We start from the raw sequence: 20,850 nt of genomic DNA, 5'->3' as shown, positions 1-20,850 counted from the left end.
AGTTTCGCTCTTGTTACCCAGGCTGGAGTGCAATGGTGCGATCTCGGTTCACTGCAACCTCCGCCTCCTGGGTTCAAGCAATTCTCCTGCCTCAGCCTCCCGAGTAGCTGGTACTACAGGTGTGCGCCACCATGCCCAGCTAATTTTTGTATTTTTAGTAGAGACGGGGTTTCACCATGTTAACCAGGATGGTCTTGATCTCTTGACCTCGTGATCCACCCGCCTCAGCCACCCAAAGTGCTGGGATTATAGGCGTGAGCCACCGCGCCCGGCCGAGATCTTTTTAAAATATAGGTATTTCCCCCTATAAATTTCTAATTACTGCTTTAACTATATTCCATAAGTTTTAGTATATCGTATCTTCATTTTCATTCCTCTCAAAGTATTTCATAATTTCCCTTGTGTTTTTTCTTCTACCTAATGGTTATAAGGAATCTTTTCTCATGAAATTATTGATGTAAGCTGCTAGCACTGACACTGAGAAGTTGGAACTTCTCTACTGGACAGTATCTAAAGCTTCCTTTGATCAACAGTCACCAAAATGATTTTATTATTCTGAATGGGCTAAAACTTACAATGTGAAAAACATTGTCCTAAAATAATCTTAACATGGGGCACAGCAGAAGTGAGGAAAGACTAATGGGAAACCATATAAGTAAAAGTGGTCCTACAGAACGGAAGAGGAAATCTTATATAACAATGCAAACTTAGATTCCCCCAGGGACCACACAGGAAATATAGCCAAGTAGAACTAGTAACGGTCTCCTCTCAGGTAATATAGAGAGGGCATGGTCCACCTTAAGACATTCATATTCATTAAATAAATAAATGTATATATTAAAAACACAAAAAGCCTGGCCAGACAAGAAAAGAGACTCTGCTGGCTGTATTTACCTCATGGGTAGCCAGTTTGGAACTGATATAAGTCCTGTAGGTTGAATCTGATCAACTCTGCATAAACTTCAAAGGACTCATCAGCACAAGAGATCATGTTTGGGATGCCACTACCAAAAACATTCAAACTGCAAACAGGAAAATCATCCAACTGCCACTGCTGCTCTCACTCCACCAGCTAAAAATGCTTTGAGCCCAATGTTAAAAAGCTGGAATCAAGAACTGGTTTTATAGTCTGCTCCAAGCATTAACCTTTATTTTCTTTTTGTGTCCTCATTCTAGTCTATGTTCTTTTTTCCCTTTGCAGATCTCTTACCTCTTAATTTCTAAACTAAGACTTCTACTACAGCAATCAACCCAGCTCCTTGTTTGTGAAACTTCTTGTGAAGTTTCAAATGGAGGGTATGTGGGGACGACCAGAGTGGTATAAATAATACTTCAAAAATGAACACATCTAAGTTGTAAACCAAATATAAATTCCTAAGCCCCTCAACAGACTGAATGGACCCTCTCTTGGGGATCCCAGAGAAATCTGTTAACAGAATCATAGCAAATGCAGAAAGACGTCTTATCTGAACTTCCCTTATCTGACTAGAGCAGAACTTTACCACAGTCAGCTGCCACAAACCTCCTGCTCTGGGAAGATCTCTAGTCAGGCTGGTGATTGACCTTGGGTACCAAAGCATTTAAAAAAAAAAAAGTAAAAAAGCCTCAACAGAGGCTTCCATCCTACGAATCCAACACACACACGCCCTTATTAATCTGGTATATAAACCTTCACCTCTTCTTTGGAGAGCTACCCCTCTCTTAGAGTAGTGCCATATGCATAATAAACATTTCTTCTGTTAATCTGCCTATTGTCATTTAAGTCACAGTCCCCCTAACAATTTGGATCTAAGTCAGTGGAAGAAAGGTTTTCTTCTCAACAGTAACATTATTGGGTCTGGCTGTCTTTCTTTTCCAATATGATGGATTCCTGTCACCAAAGACTTCGTCTTTCTTCTTTGTCTCCAAGACACTTAACCCAATGCCAGGCTCATAGTTTGTGCTTGATGGACCCATAATCAAAGAATTACTGTCCCATGATGATCAGAACAAAAAATGATCAGAACCACCATCATCTTCTCTGGGCTCCCACTGTACTTAAGAGTTTCACACTTTTTTCTATTTCACAGTGTATGTCTTGTCCCCACTGAAATAACTGCACTGGATGTCACTTTAGTTGACAGTCACTTGGCTGTGTACTGCAATCTCCTGTAACATTTACAAAATACTGATGCTTGGGACTTGCCCTGGAAATTCTAATTTTATTGGCCTCAAGTTGACCCTGGCCCTTAAGCTCTAGACTAGGACTTTTATTATCATTAAAAAAAAAACTGGCTGGTCTCAAAAAAAACAAAAAACAAAAACTACACACTGTATCTAATACGGTGCTAGACATACACTAAGCAATCACATTTGGGTTTTTTTTATTATTTTATTTTTGAGATGGAGTCTCACTCTATCACCCAGGCTAGAGTGCAGTGGTGCAATCTCGGCTCACTGCGACCTCCGTCACCTGGGTTCAAGTGATTCTCTTGCTTCAGCCTCCCAAGTAGCTAGGACTACAGATGCATGCTAATTCTTGTCTTTTTTTGCTTTTGTTTTTGTTTTTTGAGACAGAACTGCTGACTTCAGGTGATCCACCACTTTAGCTGCCCAAAGTGCTGGGATTACTGGTATAAGCCACCACACCTGATGCAACCACATTTGTTTATTAAAGGGATAGGCTAAAATGAAGGGACTACTAATTAAGTACCATCTGTATCTCTCAAGCTCAGGACAGTGTTCTTGAAAAGGGTATTCATTTATTGTACATATCTAACAAAAATATTTCTCAAAATTAAAATTAATTCTAATTAAAATACACAGAGGCCAGGCATGGTAGCTCATGCCTATATAATCCCAGCACTTTGGGAGGCCAAAGCAGAAGAATTACTTGAGGACAGGAGTTCAGGACCAGCCTGGGCAACATAGTGAGACCAGGTTTCTTAATTAAAAAAAAAAAAAAAAAATTAGCCAGATGTAGTGGTGCACACGCATAGTCCCAGCTACTCTGAAGGCTAAGGCCGTAGTGAGCTACGATCACATCACTACACTCCAGCCTGGGTGACAGTGTGAGATCCTGTCTCTTTTTTAAAAATAAATAAATAAATATAAAACAGAGCCTTCAAAATTGGTGATTTTAATTAGCAGCTCTATCACCACTATAGTTCTGTATATAATTATGGAGGACACATACAAAGAATCTGTAAATAAAAATTAGCCAGTTTAAAAATTGAATCTCTCACTAAGTAATACCAAAATAATAGCTAAAATAAATCAGAAATCTCATATAACCCTTTTTCCAAATTCTAGAGCTGAGGGCAAGCCTTAGGTGGTTTTTTTTTTTCCCTGGCAAACATGCCATTTTTCTTTTTTTTTTTTTTTTTTTTTTGAGACGGAGTTTTGCTCTTGTTACCCAGGCTGGAGTGCAATGGCGCAATCTCGGCTCACCGCAACCTCCGCCTCCCAGGTTCAAGCAATTCTCCTGCCTCAGCCTCCCAAGTAGCTGGGACTACAGGCATGCGCCACCATGCCCAGCTAATTTTTGTATTTTTGGTAGAGACGGGGTTTCACCATGTTGACCAGGATGGTCTCGATCTCTTGACCTCATGATCCACCCGCCTCAGCCTCTCAAAGTGCTGGGATTACAAGCGTGAGCCACCGTGCCCGGCCACATGCCATTTTTCATGTACCTTTAAAATTAACCTCCAAAGTATGAACAAGTATCTATAAATGAAAGTAAATAACTCAAACAAAAAAATTTCAAGAATAAACAAATTTATAAGCAGAATATGTAAATATTTAAGCAGAACATACAGCATTACTCTCTATTCCAAAAGACAACCCCCTCTATTCCAAAAGACAACCATCCCAAAACATGTGTTTGAGAATACGGCTTTTTATCCACCACTCGAGGGCACAGATAAAGGCCCCAGAGGGAAAAGCATGGCCAAACCTAGGCCTGACTCATCCGTATTCTGTACAGGCTGGGCTGCTACTGGGTCCACTTTAGAGCACGACTGACAATATTAGTTTCTTACCCCAGCAGGCAGACCCCGTGCTCTTACGGGAGACTGACTGTGATCCTTCCAACTCAGACTCACTGTGATGCATCCAGGAAACAAGCAAGTGCCTCAGGTGTAGAGAAATCAAATTTGTCCTGGGCCTAGAGACCACAGCCAGCCTGGGCCAATGGCTGTCTGCAAACCTTGGGACGCACTGGTCACTTCACCTTCCTGGACTTTCCTTCTGTCTCTGAAAAACCAAACTCAACTGAGGCCATGGTTTCTGCTCATCAAAGAATGACTGCTCCATGATCACTAAAGTGCTACCACCTGAACTTCGGTGTCACAAGGTCCTCCCCTGCTGACATTTGGAACAGGCTGGTCTGGATATTGAAGATGGTGGACTATCCTTTGCAATAATCTTTGTATAAACCCGAGTGGAATGGGAATCTGGAGACAAAGGAAGCCATCCTGGAGTGGTGAAACAAAGCCTTTAATCTTTAAGGACAAGGAGGTTCTTCTTTTAAGACCTAAACCAAATTCCTAATTGAATAAACAAATGGGTAGGAATTTCTAGCCTCAATAAATCACTAAGTTGAATGTAGCAGTAGATCATATTTGGCAGTAAAGGAAAAACCAAAAACCAGAGTCTGGCCTAAAGGGCTGTTCCCACCTGTGGTATCCGTTCACAGGTTTAGGGGCAGAAGCTGGACACAGGGTGCACGCTGTCCTGGCAACAGGCAGGCAGGAAGGTCTGGGGAGAACTGGGGACAGGAAGGCAGGGAGGGGCCGCCCCACTGACCCCCAGCTCTGGTGACAAAATACATTCTACATTTTTATGGCCCACAGTTTTTAAACATTCTGGGTTTTCAGCATCAATTGCCATTGTTTGCTATTCACGACTCATAGTCTAAAAGGTTGTACATAAGCCAAGTGTTACAGATGAAAAACTGAGGCTTGTGTACAAGATGCACTGTCCACTGGAACTGGACAAGGCCATCCTTCCTGATAGCCATGATGAGGACACTCTTGGTTGACCATTTACATAACCACAGGATCCTAAATGAAGGGGGAAAGACAGTGACACCAACAGAAATCTGACAAGCCAAACTATTAAGTGCAATAAAATCCTATACAAGATAGAATTGTTATAATTATTTTAATGTTATTTTAGAAAAAAAATTAACTTGTCTGGTTTCCTTAGCTTTCGACTGTCATACCAACCCCAATCACGTCTATCCGTTCTCTTATCTGACTTTGCTTTCTCTTTCCTATCTCTTTTTCTTCTCTTTCTATGCTTTCTGAAGAGATACTCAGGTATAATTAAACCACTCTGAACAACAAACACATTATTTCCTAAGAAGTCTGAACTGTCAATGACTTTGTATTTGAATCAGGAGACAGGAAAAGTAAAGGTACAATCACCCTAGGGTCTCCACTCTCAAATAATACAGCACATTCCTGCTAAGCTACAGTGGGATGTTCTGGGCATTACTGGATGTACTGGTGCCACACGGTGCATGTACACACCTGGAGTTTTCCATCCTGACGACCTGCAGGCTGGATGACACTTAATGCAGTCCCTCAAGACAACAAGGGCAATTCCATTCCCTACTATTGCCTGTCAAAGGAAAATATGCAGACAACAAATGAAGATTTTAAAAAACAAACCCTGTCCCCAGTTTTAAGGACAATATAGAAAAAAAAATGAATCTAAAAAGCTTTCTGTTGCCACTTCCCCCTTTTTGTTTTACGCTTACCATTTCCTGCTAAGAGTAAAACATTTTCTTTGAGGAAATTTAAAGGGGGTTTTTTTGTTGTTGTTTTGTACTTTAATTTTCCATACTGCATTTCATGAACTATAAAGAGCATTTTTAAAGAAAAAAATGTTTCACTGCATGCCACCAAATAAAAGTTGTCATTTATATTTCAGAAGGCTGACTTCCATTTGCAGCCTTTGAGCTGTGAAACTGGGCCAATAATAGAAGGCACTGATGGGCAGACACAGAGTGTCCTTCCCTGAAAGAACGAAAGCCAATCTAACAACCCAGGGAGCCCACAAGATCATCTGTATTGATAAAGCCTGTTTCTACTGATGCAGCTCCTGTGCTTGGAGGTGACGAAGAAGGGCATACCCTAAGTGTGCTAAGCAGAGCCTTCCCATCAAACAGCATCTGTAAAACTGCAAGGGAAAAAACACACCCAGGGTCAGGCCTTCATGATAGCTCCTCTAGATCTCCATTCTCACACGTGAGACTGCTGAGGTTTTGCTTCCCCCAAGGGCCATCGGGCTTCTTAGGTTGTCGCGTATCAATAAACACTTGGTGCCCGCAAGAGGCTCTTCTATTAGCTCAGCCAGGAGGATGGCCACCTGTCTGCTTCCCGAGGTGGCAGACAGCTTTTCCATGCACTGCTCTTGCACACTTTTTTTTTTTTCCCATTTACTTATTTTATTGCATTTTAGGTTTTGGGGTACATGTGAAGAACATGCAAGATTGTTGCATAGGTACACACGTGGCAGTGTGATTTGCTGCCTTCCCCCCTATCACCAACATCTGGCATCTCTCCCCTTGCTATCTCTCCCCAGCTCCCCACCCCGCACCGTCCCTCCCCTATTTCCCCCCAACTGACCCCAGTGTGTACTGCTCCCCTCCCTGTGTCCATGTGTTCTCATTGTTCAACACCCGCCTATGAGTCTTGCACACTTTTCTGGTGGGGAGGGGGTCCCTCTATGGACATCCCTTAGATTGCATAACTCGGAGGTGTGGGCCTGCAGGGCCTCGCTGAACAGCAGCTGGGTAGGGAGTGTAGCAGAGATGCCAGTGTTCCTGCTGCCAGTTTGACAGTGATCTCCTTTTCCTACTGTCCAGGGTAACTGAACAACCTGCCCTGATTCCTCTGATAGGGAAGACAGTGCTGGGCCCTCAGTCTGAGGACATTAAAAGCCCTGCGGAGCACCAGGAGCACTGTAGCAGAGTGGCAGGTGGAAGGAGTGGTAGAAGGGTCTCCGGAGCCTCTGACTGTGATGGAATCGGCCCTAATGGGCTGCTGTGCATATGAATGAGGCAGGAAGGGAAATGCTTAGTGAGGCGTGTATCTAGAATGAGGACTGGGCAGTGAGCGGCACAATGAGGCTGCACAGTGCAAGCTCCTGGCCAGGAGCTCAAGGCCAGCCTGGGCAATATAACAAGACTCCGCTCTCTACAAATGAACAAAGAAAGACACAATAAACTGAACTAAATAGGTATTCTCAGAGGTTGGGAAAATATAATTAGAAGGCCTGATATTTTCTTCCCAGACCCCAGCAACTCTGTCTGGGGTCAGTGCCCCCACAACCCCGCCAAGGGCCTCTAAAATTGATCCAGGACCCTGTGCCCCATGCTGCCCCTCTCTAGCGCTTGCTCACCCAGCCCTTGACTCTCTAACGCCTTTCAGTCTCTTACAGGGGCCCCAAATCTTCTGCCCTCTCCAGACATAAGCTTCACTGCTATTCTCCAAAGTCCCCTGGCCACCCAGCCTAATCAGGCTCTCTCACCATGTCTGTCAGGCTCCTCTTTTCCCTTCAGTCTGCAACAAAACATTTATCTCTACCATCATGGACAGAATCTTTCCCTACAAATAAGTACTACAGCTCTTGTATAACCAGTGCCCAGAACTTGGAAGCTCAAGAAGTACTGGCAGCTAATGAATGAAGTCTGCAGTTTCTGTCATGAACCACTTTCTCATGAAGTAGAAAAACTGGTTCTGTAGGATAACACAAGTTTCTTAAACACAAGTTGGACCATTCAAAATATGTTCAAGGGAAAATAAGAATTTATAAAAAAATTTTCAAGATTCAAGTGATAGAAATATTACACAACATACATATGAAAGGCAAACACCACACAAATTTCATTCTCATGCCTCAACTTACAGACATCAATAATAATATCATCCAATGGCCACATGCAGTGGCTCACACCTGTAATCCCAGCACTTTGAGAGAACAAGGCAGCAGGATCGCTTGAGCCCAGGAGTTCGAGACCAGCCTGGACAACACGGCAAAACCCTGCCTCTACAAAAAATACAAAAATTAGCTGGGTGCCGTGACACATGTCTGTAGTTCCAGTTACCTGGGAAGCTGAGGACTGCAATGAGCCAAGACCATGCCACTGCACTCCAGTTTGGGTGACAGAGTGAGACCTTATCTCAGAAATAGTAATAATAATAATAATATCATCTCATGAAGGCAGGAGTGGGGGAAATGGGCATTGAAACGCTCTTGGGTAGGAGGGCAAAACTTCCTCATCTTGTTGGAAGTCACCTTGGCAACAGTTTCAAAATTTTAAATATTCATACTCTCTGACCCATTAAATCCCAAATTATTCTAAATAACTGGGCACTTTTAACAAAGGAACAAAAGTTAGACATAAGAAAGTTGCTAATAACAGCAAAAAGCACTGGGAAGAAGCCAATTGTCCATCAATAGGAAGCTGATTAAATAAACAATAAGCCCATTTAGTATAAGGATGCTGGGTGCACATCACGTAGGATCTTTACTGGCAAAGTCAATGATTATTCTTCTAAAATTTCCCTTAAGTCATGATATGCTGCAGGGAGGAGTTTCTTCCTGCTCCCATTCCACCAACTGCTGGTCTATCCCCAAGGGCAAGAGTGAAGTTTGTGAAGGCCTCCTAACATTACTGCCTGTTTTCTAACTGGTCTGCATTTTATCCCTCTTTGCTTCTGTACAAGCAGGCTAGCGCCATCGCCTGCACACCTCAGTACGTGTCAAAACACAGTGAGTACCAGGAAGAGGCAACAAAGGCGCAAACTGCATATCCGTAGGCCTTGGGATTGGAGCAGGCAGGAGACCTGTGCAGAGTGCACAGCGTGGCACTCCAAGCTCATGTGGACTTGGTCCCCTTGTCCACACCAGCCACCCCCCCCAGAACACCCTTCAGGGTCAGAAAGACAGTACTGTGCCACAACAGTTCCAAGGGAGGTCTGAAACAATGGGATAAGCAGGTGCTACATGGTCATTCAAAGCAATGCCCTCTCTATGTGAAGACTTGGATGAAAATCCAGAATATAGTGGTTTTACAGCTTATAAAATAGTATGTAAAAATACAAAATATACAGGTGTATACACAGTGTGAAAAGTTATAACCAAAACCTTAACAACAGTTACTGTTAAATTAATCTGGCATTATTTTAGCATATACGAGATGACAAAACTATTTTTACCCAAACAACTACACATTTACCCTAGCATGTATTAATGATGCTTCCTTTGTAAAAAACAACAAAAAAATTGCATATAACATTTCTATTTCACTGCTTCTTCTATGCATATTTAAAAATCAGAATAGTAATCCCAGCACTGTGGGAGGCCGAGGTGGGTGGATCACGAGGTCAAGAGATCGAGACCATCCTGGTCAACATGGTGAAACCCCGTCTCTACTAAAAATACAAAAAATTAGCTGGGCATGGTGGCGTGTACCTGTAATCCCAGCGACTCAGGAGGCTGGGGCAGGAGAATTGCCTGAACCCAGGAGGCAGAGGTTGCGGTGAGCCGAGATCGCGCCACTGTACTCCAGCCTGGGTAACAAGAGCGAAATTCCGTCTCAAAAATAAAAATAAAAATAAAAATAAAAATCAGAATAACATGTTGTTCTAATCATTGTGGTTAATGACAAAATATCTCATATTATCCTCTGACATATAACTTTTTTGGGAGGGGAGGAGGGGTTAGAGTTTCGCTCTGTCATCCACACTGGAGTACAGTGGTGCGATCTCAGCTAACTGCAACCTCCATCTCCCAGGTTCAAGCGATTCTCGTGCCACAGCCTTCCAAGTAGCTGGGAACTACAGGTGTGCACCACCATGCCTGGCAAGTTTTTGTATTTTTGGTAGAGACAGGGTTTCACCACGTTGTCTAGACTGGTCTCAAACTCCTGGCCTCAAGCAATCCTCTTAGCCTCCCAAAAGTGCTGGGATTATAGGCGTGAGCCACTGTGCCCGGCCAAGAACTTTTTATATTAAGGATGCTAAATCTTTGTCTGAAACTTTATAAATGTACTTTAAAAATATTCTCCTCTCTCATTTGTCTCTATTTTGTTTAGGATTTAAAATTAAGGAACATTTTAAGTTTTTATGTATTTTCACTCTATTCATCTTTTTCTTTATGGTTTCTGGATGTTCTCCTCTGTCCTTGAGACTGGGTGAGTATTCTTCTTTTTCTTTTAGGGCTTTATACTTTATATTCAGTCTCTCTGAAATTTATTTTGGTATACAGTGGGATGTAGGTTTCTAAATTTCTGTATCTCTAAATAGTTACCCAAACAATTCTTTGTCTCCTAGGCTGGAGTGCAGTGATATGATGTTGGCTCACTGCAAACTCCGCCTCCCAGGCTCAAGCGATTCTCCTGCCTCAGCCTCCCGAGCAGATGGGATTACCTGTGTGTGCCACCATGCCCAGCTAATTTTTGTATTTTTAGTAAAGACAGGGTTTCACCATATTGACTCCTGACCTCGTGATCTGCCTGCCTCAGCCTCCCAAAGTCCTGGGATTACAGTTATGAGCCACCAGGTCCAGCCACACGTTACATTTTTATGTTTGAGGCTAAAGATGGTAGATGTAACTGTTTCACATCTTAAAACCCCAATAAAATGACAGTAAAATTTTAGAAGGACATAATTACACGGTGTGGTCAAGAATGAGAGGAGAGACCATGTTAGAAGCCGGAAAACAGAAGGCCAGGAATTAAGGTGACAGGTCCAGAAAAGTCCGAAACCAGTACGGGGGAAGACAAGGCACATGAACCAACAGCACCAGGTACCTGTGGCGGGAGATCAGGTGGAGGTCAGAATCAGAAAGAAAACTGGAAAAACCCTCTGGGGCTTCCATCTCGCCAAACAGAGTGGGGCCACTGCCTGAATCCATCAAGAGACTGAAGATTTATTCTCTGCAGAGGGTAAACCATAGAAGGATTGGACTACGAAAGGTCAGATATACTAAAAGCAGAAGTATGTTAAAGTTTAGAAAGCAGTGTGGAGAACCCCCAACCATCTTCCACAGCTCTCAGAGAGCTGGAAGCTAGAGGCAGGCCATGGTGAGCTTAGCAGCAAAAGATACAGGGCCCACTGCCCTGTAACCCCACACTATGTGGCCGCTGAACCTCTAGTCCTTGGTCCACACTGAAGCTTGCCACAGAATCCCCATGTTCCCAGACTCACTCACACCCATGTACTCTGACTTCCCTAGATGGGAAGCTGAAGCTGAACGACCCCAGGCAGAACTGCATGAAGTCTATTTGAAAAAGGAACAATACCTTTTCAATGTTGTATGTTCTCATCTAATAACACACTATCTTTCCACTTAAATATCATTTTATGTCTCTTAGTAAAGTTTAATGATTTTCTCAACAAATGTTCTATGGTTTTGTTGTTGTTTTTTGAGAGTCTTCACTCCCTCACCCAGGCTGGAGTGCAGTGGTGCAATCTCAGCTCACTGGGATTACAGGAATGCGCCACCTCACCCGGCTGACATTCTACATGTTTCCTTTTTTTTCCTTTTACCTGCCTCCCTCCAACTCCATTCTACATATAATTCTAATGTAATTCTTAAATTTGTATTTTTTTGTTGCTGCTGCTACTATAAAGTAAGAGTTTATCCTGTTTCATCTTTCTAGCCAGCTGGTTATTGGTATACAGTATAAGAAAGCTATCAATTGGTCTATTTATTTTGCATTTGAAAATCTTACGCCTAGGCGCAGTGGCTCATACCTGTAATCCCAGCACCTTGGGTAGCCGAGGCGTGTGGATCACCCAAGGTCAGGAGTTTGAAATCAGCCTGACCAACATGGTAAAAACCCATCTCTACTAAAAATACAAAAATAAAAAAAAACAATTAGCCAGGAGTGGTGGCACATGCCTGTAATCCCAGCTACTCCAGACGCTAAGGAAGGAGAATGGCTTGAATCTGGGAGGTAGAGGATTGGTGAGCCAAGATTGCCCCATTGCACTGCAGCCTGGGGAACAGAGTGAGACTTCATCTCAAAAAAAAGAAAGAAAGAAAAGAAAAAATCTTACCGAACTCCATGAGTTCTGAGAATTTTTAGTTGATTTTTATTGGAGCTTTCCAAGCAGAAAGTCACTGAAAGCAATGGCAATTTTGACTCCTCCTAGTGCTCGCTTTGGCAACACATATACTAATATTGGAACGATACAGGGAAGATTAGCAGGGCTCCTGCACAAGAATGGCATGCAAATTCGTGAAGCGTTCCATATTTTTAAAAAATAATTTTTTTGCCGGGCGCGGTGGCTCAAGCCTGTAATCCCAGCACTTTGGGAGGCCGAGGCGGGTGGATCACGAGGTCAAGAGATCGAGACCATCCTGGTCAACATGGTGAAACCCCGTCTCTACCAAAAAATACAAAAAATTAGCTGGGCATGGTGGTGCATGCCTGTAATCCCAGCTACTCAGGAGGTTGAGGCAGGAGAATTGCCTGAACCCAGGAGGCGGAGGTTGCGGTGAGCCGAGATAGCGCCATTGCACTCCAGCCTGGGTAACAAGAGCGAAACTCCGTCTCCAAAAAAAAAAAAAAAAAAAAAAAAATTTTGACTCCTTTTTGTATGATTATCTTAACTATTTCTCATCTCATAATGTCTAGAACATTCAGAGTATTTTATAGTAGATGTGAGAACATATATAAAGTCCTGTTTCTTTATTTGAATTTCCATTCATTTAACAAATATTTATCAAATATTCACTAGGTGCCAGGCAGTAAATAAAATGATTGACATTTTACTTTTCATTATAATAATGGTTGATGAGATAGAAGTCTTTAATCAAGATTTAATTTTAAGGCCAGGTGTGGTGGCTCATGCCTGCAATCTCAGCACCTTGGGAGGCTGAAGCAGGTAGATTATCTGATGTCAAGTGTTCGAGACCAGCCTGACCAAGATAGTAAAACCCTGTCTCCACTAAAATACAAAATTAGCTGGGCGTGGTGGCACATGCCTGTAATTCCAGATACTTGGGAGGCTGAGGTAGCAGAATCACTTGAACCCAGGAGGCGGACAGTCAAGATCACACCACTGCACTCTAGCCTGGGTAACAAGGGCAAAACTCCATCTAAAAAAAAAAATTAATTTTAAATGCAATAGGTGGCCAATTTGTCAATGAATCATAATATGAAGACACACACACAAAAGGCCTTTAAATAAATGAACATAAGTCTCTGCATTATCATCTGGTTGAGAATCTCTAAGCCCTAGGGCTCCCTGTGCTAAGAATGCAGCAGGAAAACCTCCTCCTCCCTACTGTATCCCACAGGCCTGGTCATCAGGACAGATCACATGCCCCAGGACCTGCCTTCCTGCCTTCTAGCCTTCTGGGTCAAGGACACACTGAGGCTCTACTAAACTAGCTCTCAAAATCATTCCCCTTCCCTTTTTATTTAAACAAAACAAAAACTCATGATAAGGTAATATTCTAGAAATTTATCTTCAGATGACAAAGGTGCCTTAGTCCATTTTCGTGTTGCTATATTAGAAATACCTGAGGCTGGGCCGGGCGCGGTGGCTCACGCCTGTAATCCTAGCACTTTGGGCGGCCGAGGTGGGTGGATCACCTGAGGTCCGGAGTTCAAGACCAGCCTGGCCATCATGGTGAAACCCCATCTTTAAAAAAAAAAAAAGAAAAGAAATACCTGAGGCTGGGCCGGGCGCGGTGGCTCACGCCTGTAATCCTAGCACTTTGGGCGGCCGAGGTGGGTGGATCACCTGAGGTCAGGAGTTCGAGACCAGCCTGGCCAACATGGTGAAACCCCGTCTCTACTAAAAATACAAAAAATTAGCTGGGCATGGNAAAAAAAAAAAAAGAAAAGAAATACCTGAGGCTGGATAATTTATAAAGTAAAAGGGTTTATTTTGTCTCACAGTTCTGCAGGCTGGGACAAGAAGCATGGTGCCAACATCCATATCTGGTGATGGCCTCAGGCTGCTTCCACTCAGGGTGGAAGGCAGGGGAGCAGATAGGCAGAGATCAGAAGGGGTGGGAGGGAAGGTGCCAGGCTCTTTTTACAGGAACTCAAGAGTCAGAACCCATCCATTCCCTTAAGAGGAGCACTAAACATTCATAAGGAATCTGTCCCCCCCCACCCAGACCCAGACACCTCCAACCTCCGGCCAGGCCACACCTCCAACATGAGGATCAAATTTCAACATGAGACTTGGCAGGCCCAACAAACCATATCTGAACCATAGCTAAAGGGTTACAGAGCTATTTTGTGGTATTTCCTGTTCCCAAAACATATGGCACTAAATTGACACAGAGAAATGCAAATTAAACCATGAGATTCCATTTTCACCTACATTATTGGTGAAGAAGAATATAAGAATACTGACAACATAAAAACGGTAACTGGGCAAACACTCTCACACTGCCAATGGAAGCTGCTCTCTGACTCTCTGAAGAACTGAACACAGATTAGGGGCCCAGGACCTGAGGTGGAGATGGCTAGGAGACCATCAAAGCCTCATACTGTGTCTTCTCTACTGAGTGTAGAGATGGGGATGGGAATGGCTGCCCAACTGGGGGCTACATTTCCAAGCCTGCCGTGGAGGCAGGAGGAGCCAACTGAGTAGTTCTCACAAATGCAACGTAAGGCCTCATGTGGCTGGCTGCTGGTAGTGACTTGGTATAGCAGCAAGTGTTATCCTAATTAATGCAAGATTATACTCTACGTGCTCATTTTTGTTTCTAGCTAAAATAGCTTTAAATAAAAAAAAGAACATATGTTTACACAGTTCAAAAAATAAAACGTAAAGTCTCACTGCCAACTTGTCACCATGTACCCTGTCCCCATCATGCCCACAGATAAGCATTTTTATTTGCTGTTTATCCTTCCAGTGTTTCCTTTCACGAACACATGTACATGTTCTCATTCCTTTTTCTCATAAAAAGGTAGTGAACTGTTTAACACCTTGATTTTTTTTTTTTTTTCTATCAACAAGACATCTCACTTTGGAGGCCAAGGCGGGCAGATCACCTGAGGCTGGGAGTTCAAGACCAGCCTGACCAACATGGTGAAACCCTGTCTTTAAAAATAAAAATAAATAATAAAGAAAGAAAGAAAGAAAGAAAGAAAAAATAGAAACAAGACCCATAAAATTTCTCCACATCAATGCTTGCCTTTTTTGCAGCTCCCAATCGGATCAGCATAACATAGGTTATTAAGCCAGTCTCCCACTGCTGGACAATCAGGAAGTTTTCAGCAATGAGTGCCAAAATGAATTACTCTGTACATGCCTAATTTTGTATGTACAGGTAAGACAGTCTTAGAATGGAAACCACCAGCTCAAAGAGTAAATGGATCTAGATTACTAAAAGATTATCCTCCCAAACCCTTGCTTCCCTCAGGCCTCAATAATGAAGTGAGGTCAAAGGTGCATATTCTCTAATCTGATAGTTGAGAAATGGCATCTTGGTGTAGTTTTGACTTTCATTAATTAATAAATATAATTAATTAATCTTGCCATGCGCAAGGGCTGAGGATGAGAGGATCGCTTGAGGCCAGGAGTTCAAGATCAGCTTGGACAACATAAGTTTCTACAAAAATTTAAAAATAAGCTGAGCATGGTGGTGTGTGCTTGTATTCCCAGCTACTCAGAAGGCTGAGGTAGGAGGACTGCTTGAGCCCAGGAGGTCAAGGTTGCAGTAAGCTGAGATCACACCACTGTACTCCAGTCTGGGTGACACAGTAAGATCCTTCCTTAAAAATTAAATAAATACTGTGGTTTGTTTTTGAGATGGAGTCTTGCTGTCAGCAGGCCAGACTGCAGTGGTGAGATCTTGGCTCGCTGCAACCTCTGCCTCCTGGGTTCAAGCAATTCTCCTGCCTCAGTCTCCCAAGTAACTGGGACTGCAGGCGTTATGCCACCACGCCCAGCTAATTGTCTGTGTATTTAGTAAAGACGAGGTTTCACCATGTTGGCCAGGAGGGTCTCGATCTCTTGACCTCATGGTCTGCCTGCCTCAGCCTCTCAAAGTGCTAGGATTACAGGTGTGAGCCATCACGCCTGGCCAAAATTAAATAAATATTGTTAAGCATTCTTTCATATATTGAAGGATTCTATTTCTTTTTCAATGAATTATATCTTTTGCATATTTTTCATTGGACTTTCAACTTTTTTCAATTCCTAGAAATTCTTTATTACCTCTTTACCTGTGAGTTTCAAATATTTTTGTCATTATTTATGTAATGCAGATTTTTTTCATATTATCAAATCAAATTTAAGTCATCTTAATAGAATTTGGACTCTGAGATATAGTTAGAGAGCCCTGTCTGGGCATGGTGGCTCACACCTATAATCCCAGCACTTCAGAAGGCTGAGATAGGTGGATCACAAGGTCAAGAGATTGAGGCCATCCTGGACAACAGGGTGAAACCACATCTCTACTAAAAATACAAAAATTAGTTGGGCATGGCGGCATGCACCTGTAGTCCCAGCTACTCAGGAGGCTGAGGCAGGAGAATTGCTTGAACCTGGGAGGCGGAGGTTGCGGTGAGCCGAGATTGCGCCATTGCACTCCAGCCTGGGTAACAAGAGCGACATGCTGTCCCAAAAAAAAAAAGAAAAAGGGCTGGGCACAGTGGCTCACGCCTATAATCCCAACTCTTTGGGAGGTCAAGGCAGGCAGATCACAAGGTCAGGAGTTGAAGACCGGCCTGGCCCATATAAAACTCCATCTCTACTAAAAACACAAAAATTACCTGGGTGTGGAGGCAAGTCCCTGCAATCCCAGCTACTGGGGAGGCTGAGGCAAGAGAATTGCTTGTACCCAGGAGGCAGAGGTTGCAGTGAGCTGAGACCACGCCACTACACTCCAGCCTGGGCAAAACAAGAGCGAAACTCTCTCTTAAAAAATAATGATAAAAAAAAAAGCTCTCCTCCATTTCAAGACTTCAGAATTTCACTCCTATTTTCTTCTAGTACTTCTTGGTTTCTTGTTTACATTTACCTCTGATCTGTTTGTACAAGGATGCTGGTTTACCAGGTAAGATATGGATCCAGATTTATTTTATTTCAAATGCTACCCAAAAATCTTAATTAACAATCAAAATCAACTCTGACTACATTCAACTATTACTCCAACTTCACCTCAAATTAAATTCCCAAGTGTATTTGGTCTGTTTCAAGAATCTCTGTCCTGTCACACTGGCCTGTTATTCCCAAGCTGAGCATTGCAGCATGGACCAGACTCCACACAACTCTCTTCTTCAGAGGCTCATGGCACTTCTGGTCATTTTTTTCTTTTTTTAATATACCCCTGATACAAGATCTCTGTATATTTTTTCATCTGAACTTCAGAATCAGCTTGTATTGAACCAGAGAGAAACAGATAGGCATTTTTTAAATTTGGAATTCTGTTAGATGAATAATCTGAGGAATGTTTTTTGAATTTGTCTTCTCTTTACTTCTTACAACCAATTGCTGTTGTTTGTATACAAGAAAACTATGGATTACAGCATACAAATTTTACATCTCTTTAATAGGGGATAGTGCATCTATACACTGAGATGACATGCAGTCATTAAAAAACAAAAAATGAGTGTTCATACAGTGACATGGGAGGGGGCGGAAAGGGCTTGCAGTTTTGTGGGAAGAGGGACCATTCATACTAAGGAAGGGGAAATAAGGGACAGAGAATTTGCCACAAATATTTCAGCAATTTTAAAAATTTTACTCATTTTCCCCAATTTTTCATTGTAGTAAAATACACATAACAAAATATACCATCATAACCATTTTCACACGTACAGTTGAGTGGTAATATGTTCATACTGTTGTGTAATCATCACCACCATCCATCTCCATAACTCTTTTCATCCTGTAAAGCTGAAACTCTGTACTCATTAAACAGTAATTCCCATTCTCCATCCCCAGCTCACAGCAACCACCATTCCACTTTCTACATCTAGTACCTTGACGACTCTAGTGCCTCATGTAAGCGGAATCATACGGTACTTGTCTTTTTGTGACTGGCTTACTTCACTTGGCGTAATGTCTTCAAGGTTCATTCATGCTGTAGCGTATTTCAGAAATTCCTTCCATTATACAGATATACGAAGTTTTTCTTATCCACTCATCCATGGATGGACACCATCTGGGTTGCTTCCATGTTTTAGCTATGGTGAATAGTGTGGCTATGAATGTGGGTGTACAAATAAATGGCTCTTAGAGACGCTGTTTTCAATTATTTTTGGTAGATATCCAGAAGTGCAGCTGTTGCATTATATGGTAATTCTATGTTCAATTTTTAAAGAGAGAGCCGTATTTTCCACCGTTTCTATACCATTTTTATTCCCAGCAACAGTGTGAAAGGGTTCCAATTTCCCATATCCTTGCCAACAGTTATTATTTTCTTTTAAAAAAAAAATTATTAGCCATTTTCGGACAGGCGCAGTAGCTCACACCTGTAATTCCAGTACTTTTAAAGGCTGAGGTAGGATTGCTTGAACTCATGAGTGTGAGACCAGCCTAGGCAACACAGTGAGACCCTCTCTCTACAAAAAATTAAAAATCGGCCGGGCGCGGTGGCTCACGCCTGTAATCCCAGCACTTTGGGAGGCAGAGGCGGGTGGATCATGAGGTCAAGAGATCGAGACCATCCTGGTCAAAATGGTGAAACCCCGTCTCTACTAAAAATACAAAACATTAGCTGGGCATGGTGGCACGTGCCTGTAATCCCAGCTACTCAGGAGGCTGAGGCAGGAGAATTGCCTGAACCCAGGAGGCGGAGGTTGCGGTGAGCCGAGATTGCGCCATTGCACTCCAGCCTGGGTAACAAGAGCGAAACTCCGACTCAAAAAAAAAAAAAAAAAAAAAAAAAAAAAAAAATTAAAAATCTAGTTAGGTGTGGTGGCATGCACCTACAGTCCCAGCTACTCAGGAGGCTGAAATGGGAAGACCGCTTGAGCCAGGGAGGTCAATGTTGCAGTGAGCCATGATTGCACCACTGTGCTCCAGCCTAGGTGACAGAGAAAGACCCTGTCTCCCAAAATTTAAAAAAAAAAAAAAAAAATCCATCCTAATTGGTGTGAGGTGGTATCTCACTGTGGTTTTGATTTGCATTTCCCCAATGATTAGTAATGTTGAGCATCTATTCATGTGCTTATAAGTCATCTGTCTTTAGAGAAATGTCTCTTCATTTCTAGGCCACTTCTGAATTGGTGTTTCGTTGTAAAGTTTTAAAAGTTCTCTATACATCCTAGATAAAGTTAAAATGCAGCAACAGCTACCAAATCTAAGAGGCCTAAAGAACAACAGTTTTTCTTCCTCTAACTATGCGTCCAGCACGGGTCGGCTGGAGTTCTACTAAACACAGTTACTCAGGAACCTGTCTTGCAGAAGCTCCATCACTTTGCAATGCTGCCACCTCCACACAATGCTTTAGGATTTGCTGCAGCAGGGGCAGAGGGCACAAAGGATCACACACCTGCTCTTAACCACTTCTTCCTACAGAAGCAACATGTCGCTTCCATGCAGACTGTGAGACCTCGTCTCAGTTCAAGAAGGTAAGGTCCCAAACCAGGAGTGCCAGTGAGCACTGATGTTGTGTTCACAGACATAAATAGCTACATATGCATGCACAACGTATGAAGTAAGCCATTTTATAACTTCACACTGGAAAAACTTGCTCTTTAAAGGAGCTCTGGCAAGGCTTACCCCTGCAATGCTAGCACTCTGGGGGGCTGAGGCAAGAGGAACACTTAAGGCCAGGAGCATGAGACCAGCGTGGGCCGCACAGCAAGACCCTGTCTCTCTGTCTCTGTTAAAGAAAAAGAAAAAAGAAAAAAAAAAAAGCCCCTTGTAGACTTTTTGTTAACAAAGGACTTTTTTTTTTTGGAGATGGAGTTTTGCTCTTGTTGCCCAGGCTGGCATGCAGTGGCACAATCTTGGCTCACTGCAACCTCTGCCTCCCAGGTTCAAGCGATTCTCCTGACTCAGCCTCCCAAGTAGTTGGGACTACAGGCATGCACCTCCATTTTTAGACATAAATGGATTCTTGCCCTTTGTTTTTTCCTATCTGGAAAGACTGGGCTTCCAGGTTATTTTCTTAAAGAAATGCACATAGCCACTGCAGCAATTCCTACTTAAATTGATTATAGTGGACCCGAACACGCTTACCCTTCAATGCTTTCAGTGCCTCTACGCACTGACCATGGGGGTTCCCCTGAATCGCAATGATGCATCAGATCTCCCATGCATCCCAATGATTGCTGGGGTGCACAGGACTCCCTAGAGGCCTTGCCTCCCTACACCTTCAGCTGGCACCCAGAGCTTCCCAGGCATGACCAAAGCTCTGGGGGTTGGAAAGTGTCAAGCCAACAAGGGGGCCACAGAGGACTCCACCAACCCCAAGAGAAGGCTCTGTGGAAGGCTTGTGCTCTCAGAGGCCCACCCCTCAAGCACAGCTGCGGAGTCAGCAATGCTGTCAGAGAAGGAAAGCAATGTGCTGGTGAATAAACTAATTTCTCTCAAATGACACTTGCTCAATATTTTCAATCAGTAATAATTTCCCCTTGTAATATTCAGGATGTATCAGAGAGACAGCCCTAAGTAGTGGGAAGAGAGCACAGCGATTAGAGCATGAACACTGGAGACGGCACAGGTCTGCCACCCGGATGGCTGTGTGACCCTGGGCAAGCTATTTAAATATCCATGCCGGCCGGGCGCGGTGGCTCAAGCCTGTAATCCCAGCACTTTAGGAGGCCGAGGCGGGTGGATCACGAGGTCAAGAGATCGAGACCATCCTGGTCAACATGGTGAAACCCCGTCTCTACTAAAAATACAAAAAATTAGCTGGGCATGGTGG

The 20,850-nt window shown here is 43.1% G+C and overlaps 1 protein-coding gene and 1 non-coding gene across 4 annotated transcripts in view; one reads left to right on the top strand and one right to left on the bottom strand.

The window, feature by feature from the left end:
• The window catches only part of ABHD12 (abhydrolase domain containing 12, lysophospholipase), an 86,777-nt gene that overhangs the window by 45,160 nt on the left and 20,767 nt on the right, over positions 1 to 20,850 (bottom strand). The window lies entirely within an intron of this gene.
• On the top strand, positions 12,152 to 12,258 carry LOC119473126. The gene has a single exon (XR_005202320.1). It is a non-coding gene; the product is annotated as a U6 spliceosomal RNA (small nuclear RNA).

The sequence above is a fragment of the Cebus imitator genome, unplaced genomic scaffold (assembly GCF_001604975.1).
Source record: "Cebus imitator isolate Cc_AM_T3 unplaced genomic scaffold, Cebus_imitator-1.0 Scaffold134, whole genome shotgun sequence".
In the NCBI taxonomy this organism is placed as follows: domain Eukaryota; kingdom Metazoa; phylum Chordata; class Mammalia; order Primates; family Cebidae; genus Cebus; species Cebus imitator.
The sequence above is the reverse complement of the archived record's forward strand: the minus strand, read 5'-3'. Positions and strand labels throughout refer to the sequence as shown.